Raw genomic sequence first — 7,837 nt, 5'->3', positions numbered from 1 at the left:
TGGTGTCTGCAAGCAAGCCTAATCTAGTGATTAGACAATCCAGGCAGGGTAGTAGTTATCAGTTTATTTTCTTTATGGACACCTTGAACAACTGAGTAGTCTTAATCATAACACTTCATCTGGTGAGTCTTCAGTTTCTTTACCTATGAAAGAACAGGATGGCAAATAGGGTGCCTTGTTAACCTATATTATAAGGAATTGCCAGGAAAATAAGAAAGTACAGTGTTCAGTGCTATTTCCTTTTCATAGATGAATAAGTTTACTCAGAATTCTAATGCATCATTTGTCACACTCTTTAAAAGAAGCATAAAATGTTGAAATGGCAAGTGAAAGAAATTTCTGGCTAAATTTTCCCGGTATTTGTGCCACTTCTACCACATACAAGCACTACAATCCAGCTCCATTGTAGTTCTCAATAGAGAATTTTGTGTGACAAACACATTTTTTAAATATCAAGGAACATATGGAGAAATTGGCTATTTATTTTTTCATAATGGCATCTTGTCATTCTCAATTATGAATGAACTACTAAATAATGACATCATAGTATCTACTATACAGATTGTCCCTTTTCTGCCTGGTAGATAACATAAACAAATGGGTAATGTTATTACTAATCCCATACCAGTATTTCTTTATCTCAAAAAAATCCCATACAAGTGATAGAAACCAGATCTGGCAAATACTGAGTTAATTATACTATCACAAAAAGTTCATCTGGATAATTGATGATTTTTCATAATGTTTGTTATTTAAATTGCCACTGTAATATTTCCTGCCACTATTGGAGGTAAGGAATATTTACTGGCTTATTCTTTTTTAATAGAAATTATGAAGGATAATGAATCCAACTCTACTTTGATAGTACAGCCTGTAAGGCAGATTGCTAAATTACCAAGTCAAGGGTCTCGTAATCAAAGCTGGGAGTTGAAAGGGGCATTAATAATTACCAAGACATGGAATTGAAAACTCAAATACCTATCAGAGCCAGGTGGATAATGTAAAGTAGCACATTTCAGCTCGTATGTCCGTCTAACGTATACGGTAGCTATATAGCTTTAGACAATGGCTGCCATTGCAATACTGCAAGCTAAGGTTGCCATTTTTCAAGAGAAGCCAAAATGTTTATTTTTATGTGAAATCTTTCTATCACGTATTATTTCACTTTTGTTTGGTGCAAGTCATTTTGTTTCTTCAACTGTAAAGTTATCACCTCCTTGAAAATAGGAGCCAAGACTATCATTCTACATCTTCAAAAAGCATTAGCTGAAAGCAATAAAGAAAGCACTCAATGAATGTTGTTGATTGACTGACGGACACACTAATTGCTTGTATGTTTTTCAGGGCAGAGTAGGCTACTGTCTATGGAGTTAATATTCAAAACTGTAAAAATACAAGCTCTTAGGATTGAAAGAATATCCAAGAATCTCAACATAGAAGAGTGTGACCATGGCGGAAAGTAGCTGTGTTGGCAGCAATAAGATGATGTATTTTTGAGCAAAACCTTAATCTGAAGACGGAAAGTAGCCATTAATCATCTTGGAAATATACACACATATAATGGAGAAATATTAAGCTCATATCGAAAGACAGATTATTATTAAATTTAAATTTTTAGCTATTAATAACTCCTTGGCATTTCGTAGGGAAAAAAGTGACATTGAACATCTAATCACAAATTTAAAGTTACATTTTTAAAAAATTTAACCCTCTTAATTCAAAAGGTATCCTCACAGCTGGTTACATCATGTAAAAAATAAAATGAAATATCTAGAGGAGAATTTTCCTAATAGAAATAGAAAGTGAGTCACTTTTGTAATTTTAAACTTTAGCGCCACATTTTTTAAAAAGTAGAAAGAAACAGGTAAAACTAATTTTAATAATACATTTTACTGACCCAATGTATCCAAAATATCCTTCACCATGTAATCAGTATAAAAATTATATACAAGATATTGTACATTTTTTAATGTCTCTGAAATATTTACCACATATCTCTCTTTGAACAAGACACATTTCAAATACTCAAATTTGCATATACAGTACAGACATAGAGGAAAACTGCTTTCTCTATACATGCTAGATAAAATCCAATACTGACAATATTATCTCCATAAATGATAACTGTCTTCAGAAAAAAATGGCTCATGTTTCTGGGAAAACTGTGACAAGAATGACTTCGGTAGCTCAAACCTGGGCTTCTCCTTCTTTGAAATGTTGTAAAAGTCAGTAGCAGAATTTCCCCTTCCGGTATTTGTGCTCTTTTAGTGAATTATAAGTCAAACATGAACTCACAAAATAGTTTAAGTCACAAATGTTTTCTTAGAAAGCCACTGTATCTTCTTTCAATCATATGATGGTGGTTATGAGTTACTGTCTATTCCTTCTCAGCGGGGGGTTCATCCTATTTTAGAAGGCTTTGCTTACCTTATAAATTGTCTTTTAGGAAAGCCAATACAGTAAGTAAATTCCAAATGTATAGTCACAGAAACAGTTAAACTTGGTATTCTTATCTACATCTTAAAAGATCCATCTTTTTCCTGAGAATTAGTACATTTGTAGTAATTTATGTTTATGTGTTACAAACCTGGATTGCTACTCTCGTAATACAAAGTGAACAAGACTGCTGCACTTAATAAATATTTGTTACAGTAAGCAAATAACTACTTGAACTTAGTGTTTTTATATTATTGAGATTACTTTTTCTCATATCTGCAGACTCAAGTGTACTCTCATTCTGATAACATGGGGGAAAGGAGCAAATGCACATATTTCTTTTCTACTTCTTTGCCATATTTTGGACAATCCATTTGCAAATGAAATGCTAATCTTGAAAATACTGGTATTTTACATTTTAGTACAACAATTGTGAGGTGTGAGCTGTCTGTGTGTGCGCATGTACGTGCCTTTGGGTGTGTGTTGTTTTTGTGTCTTCACGCTCCCTACGTTTGTTGAAGTCAGAAGGAAAAGGAAAGAGGCATGTGAAAAAGAAAGGGAGGTATTGAGGAAATGGGGTGTGAACTCCTGTGTTAACAATGAGGACTATAGGCTCTTTTTGTGACTTAAGATAGAAAGAGTAATTTCATCAAGAGCCCAACATAGACCTTCAGGAGTGCTTATCAAGCGTCTTCAGAGAGGAAGTGGCCATTTTTTGTTTCTGCAAAACAAACAAACAGTGCTTGTTTTTGCAGCCCTGAACTAAGATCTCATCCACTGTATCTCTCTGTTTTTCAAACCTCCTCCCTGGATCCAGTAGCAGGTGTGAGGGAATTGAAAACAAAATGTTTAAACTAAGGAGTCCCTGTCCCATGTAAGAAGCTCTGCTACCCTTTGAGTTCTTGGAGAGGCACCGGTTGAGGTCAGCAACATCATTCTATGAAGTGACGATAGCAAACTGGCAGACAAGCCCCAAAGTCATAGAGAGTCTAAAAAGTGAAATATATGTTTAGTCATTTTTGTTAAGTTTAATATTTTGCATTTGTTTATATAGATTAAATCCCGTCAAATAAAAGTTTCCATCTGGATAAAAGGAAACCAAAACATAGAAGTGCAAGTTCTGTGACTGGAATATTTGAAGTTGGGAGAAAAGATAATCCCCCTCCTGTTCGGAGACAGGGATTTTGCAATCAGGAGTCTATCCATTTTTCAAACCCTGAGGCCTGTTAGAAACAACTTCTTCCTTCGGCTGTACAGTTTCATCTCCTCTCTTTGAATCACTCAACCCCAGCAAAGAAAAGCTGCAAACCAAATTTAAGCATTACACAATCTAAGTGCACAGGATGGGCCCGCAGGTACATAATTAGGTGCATTCTGAATGTCCATGTAAGGTTCCTGAGTCTGCTTTATTTTAATGTGGTGATTATTGTTCAGTTTATAAGACCTTATGAGAACTGAGTCATTTGGGTTGCAGCTTTGTGTTTGCTCCTATGAGAATGGCTAGTATGAAGGAAAGGGAAAAGGCTTGTGCAATACAAATCTATGATTATAAATAACCTCATTTTTCAAGTGACAATTCATTTGAGGGGGCCTACTAAATACTGACATGTCTCCTCAAATACAAAAAAAATCATATTACCCTCATTATAGGAATGGATCACACCAACATAGTCTCCTAAAGAATGATGAAAGAATCTTCCTCTGTCCTCCCTCAGTCTCTGACCCTGATGCACAGTGCATGCACATACACAACACACACTCTCATATATCACAAACATACACACACACAGCACATGCAATCACATACACAAACACATACACACACACTATATACACAGAAACACACACTGTTTTATATGAACATTTGACATCGTTTTTCCTAATAGTTGTTGCTTTTTCAGGAAAACAGCTTCATCATTTTCTACACTTATTAGGCAATTTACTCATCTTTCTAAGACTAAATTCCCATGTAAAATAAGAATCATAATCATAATTCTATATAGCACTATTATGAGAATTCAATAAGTGAAGCATACAAATTATTTGGAAAAGTCCTTGGTATATGATAAGGGATCAGTAATGCTGAAAATTGTTAATATATGTTTTTATACCCTGAAGCAATGGTTGTCTTTCTGAAACACTTCTATCTCATTTCTGAAAAGAATTGGAGAATAATATCCTGAACACAAGGTACAATTTAGTCTGGTAATTATTGCGTGGATTTTATTTTTGTGTTATACATTTACAGAAAATTCTTCAGAAATCTTTCCTATCTCTACAGTAATGTGATAATCTGGTCTTAATTCTGTTTCCAGTTGAAAAAGCCATGGGTGGACTGGTAGTGAGTTGTCCTCTGATAAATACACATGCATACCTTGGAGATATTGTGAGTTTGGCTCAGAATCACTGCAATAAAATGAATATTGCCATAAAGCTAGTCACACATGTTTTTTGGTTTTTTAATGCATATAAAAGTTATGTTTACACTATACTGTGCAATAGCATTATGTCTTTAAAATGTACATACTTTAATTTAAAAATACCATATTGATAAAAAATGCTAACGACTAACTGAGACTTTAGCAAGTCCTAATCTTTTCATTGTTGGAAGGTCTTATCTCTGTGTTGATGTTTGCTCACTGACAAGGGCGTGATTGTGGCAATTTTTAAAAGTAAGACTGGCCGGGCACGGTGGCTCAAGCCTGTAATCCCAGCACTTTGGGAGGCCGAGACGGGTGGATCACGAGGTCAGGAGATCGAGACCATCCTGGCTAACACGGTGAAACCCCGTCTCTACAAAAAAATACAAAAAACTAGACGGGCGAGGTGGCGGGCGCCTGTAGTCCCAGCTACTCGGGAGGCTGAGGCAGGAGAATGGCGTGAACCCGGGAGGCGGAGCTTGCAGTGAGCTGAGATCCGACCACTGCACTGCAGCCTGGGTGACAGAGCGAGACTCCGTCTCAAAAAAAAAAAAAAAAAAGTAAGACTACAATGAAGTTTGCTGCATTAATTGACTCTTCCTTGCACAAAAGAGTTCTCTGTGGAATATGATGCTGTTTGTTAGTATTTTACCCACTGCTATAGTTTGGATGTCTGTCCCCTCTTAATTGCGTGTTGAAATGTGATCCCCAGTGTTGGAGATGGGGCCTAGTAGGAGGTGTTTGGGTCAAGGGGGCAGAGCCCTCATGAATGGCTTGATGTCATACTCACAGTAATGAGTGAGCTCTTGCTCTGTTAGTTCATATGAGAGCTGATTATCTAAAATAACCTGGCATCTCTCTCTTGTTCCTCCTTTTGCCATGTGACATGTGTGTTCCCAGTTTGCCTTTCACCATGAGTAAAAGCTTCCTGAGGCCTCACCAGAAGTAGTGTAGATGCTTACATAACCTTCATGAACCATGAGCCATTCTTATACAGCCTGCAGAACCATGAGCCAAATAAATCTCTTTTCTTTATGAATTACCCAGTCTCAGGTATTCCTTTATAGCAACATAAAACTGACTAACACACACACACTAGAACTTCTTTCAAAATTGAAATAAATTCTCTCAAACTCTGTCACTGCTTTATCAAAAAAGTTATATAATACCCTAAATCTTTTGTTGTCCTTTTAATAATGTTCATACCATCTTTGCCAGGAATAGATTCTATCTCAAGAAACCACTCTCTTTGCTCAATAAGAATTGAGCAACTCTTCATCTGTTCAAGTTTGATCATGGGATTGCTGCAATTCAGTTACATCTTCAAGTTCCATTTTTAATCTCACTTTTCTTAGTATTTACAGCATGTCTGCAGTTACTTCTTCCACTGAAGCTTGAACCACTCAAAGCTATGTGTTAGTGCTTGAATCAAATTTTTATAAACTCCTATTATTGTAGACATTTCTACTTCCTTTCGTGAATCATGAATATTCCTAATGGATTTAGAATGGTGAATGCTTTCCAGAAAGTTTTCAGTCTACTTTGCCCAGACACATCAGAGAAATCACTCTCTATGGCAGCTACAGCTTTAAAAAATGTATTTCTTAAAAAATAAGACTTAAAAGTCAAAATTAGTCTTTGATCCATGGACTGTGGAATGAATGCTGTGTTAGCGAATATGAAAACAACACTGATCTCTTTGTGCATATTTGTCACAGCTCTTGGCTGACTAGGTACATTATCCATGAGCAATACTATTTTAAAAGGAATCTTTTTTCCTGAATAGTAGGTCTCAACAGTGGACTTAAAATATTCAGTAAACCATATTTCAAACAGATGTGCTATCATCCAGGATTTGTTGTTCTGTTTATAAAGTACAGACAGAGCAAATATGGCATAATTCTTAAGGGACTTAGGATTTTCAAAATGATAAATGAGCATTGACTTCAACTCAAAGTTACCAACTGCATTACCCCCTAACAAGAGAGTCAGCCTGTCCTTTGAAGTTTTGAAGCAGGCTTTGACTTCCCCTCTCTAGCTATGAAAGCCTTAGATGGTATCTTCTTCCAACAGAAGACAGTTTTGTCTACATTGAAAATTTGGTGTTTCATGTAGCTATCTTCATTGATGTTCTTAGCTAGATCCTCTGGATAACTTGCTGCAGTTTCTACATCAGCACTTGTTCTTCTTGCATTCTTATGTTATGGAGATGGCGTATTTTCTTAAACCTCATGATCTGACTGCTCTCAGCTTTCAACATTTTTTCTTCAACTTCCTTATCTCATAAAATTAGAGAAAGTTAGGTCCTTGTTTTGAATTATGCTTTGGCTTATGGGAATATTGTAGCTGGTTTGATCTTCTATCCAGGCCACTAAAACTTTCTCCATATCAGCAATAAGACTATTTTTCTTTCATGATCATTTATGTGTTCACTGGAATTGAAGTTTTAATTTTCTTAAAGAACTTTTCCTTTGCACTCACAACTTTGCTAACTATCTGTAGCAAGAGACCTGGCTTTCAGCCTATCTCTTCTTTTGACCTGGCTTCCTTACTAAGCTTAATCATTTATTTCTAGCTTTTAATTGGAAGTGGGAGATGTATAACTCTTCCTTTCACTTGAATACTTAGAGGCTATTGCAGTGTTATTAATTGTCCTAATTTTAATATTACTCTGTTTCAGGAAACAGGGATGCTTGAGGAGAAGGAGAGAGAAGGTGGGACACCCAGTCATCAAAGCAGACAGAACACATGCAAAATTACTAAGTTCACTATCTTATATGGGCATGACTTGTGGTGCCCCCAAAACAATTACAATAGTAATATAAAAGATCATTGATCACAGATCACCGTAACAGATGTAATAAAATGGAGAAATTTTAAAATATTACAAGATTACCAAAATGTGACACAGAGACCCAAGGTGAGCACACACTATTGGAAAAATGGTGTCAATAGATTTGCTCCATGCAGGGTTGTTGCAT

This window comes from Mandrillus leucophaeus, unplaced genomic scaffold (genome assembly GCF_000951045.1).
Source record: "Mandrillus leucophaeus isolate KB7577 unplaced genomic scaffold, Mleu.le_1.0 Scaffold96, whole genome shotgun sequence".
NCBI lineage: Eukaryota > Metazoa > Chordata > Mammalia > Primates > Cercopithecidae > Mandrillus > Mandrillus leucophaeus.
This window is presented reverse-complemented; position numbering follows the sequence as displayed.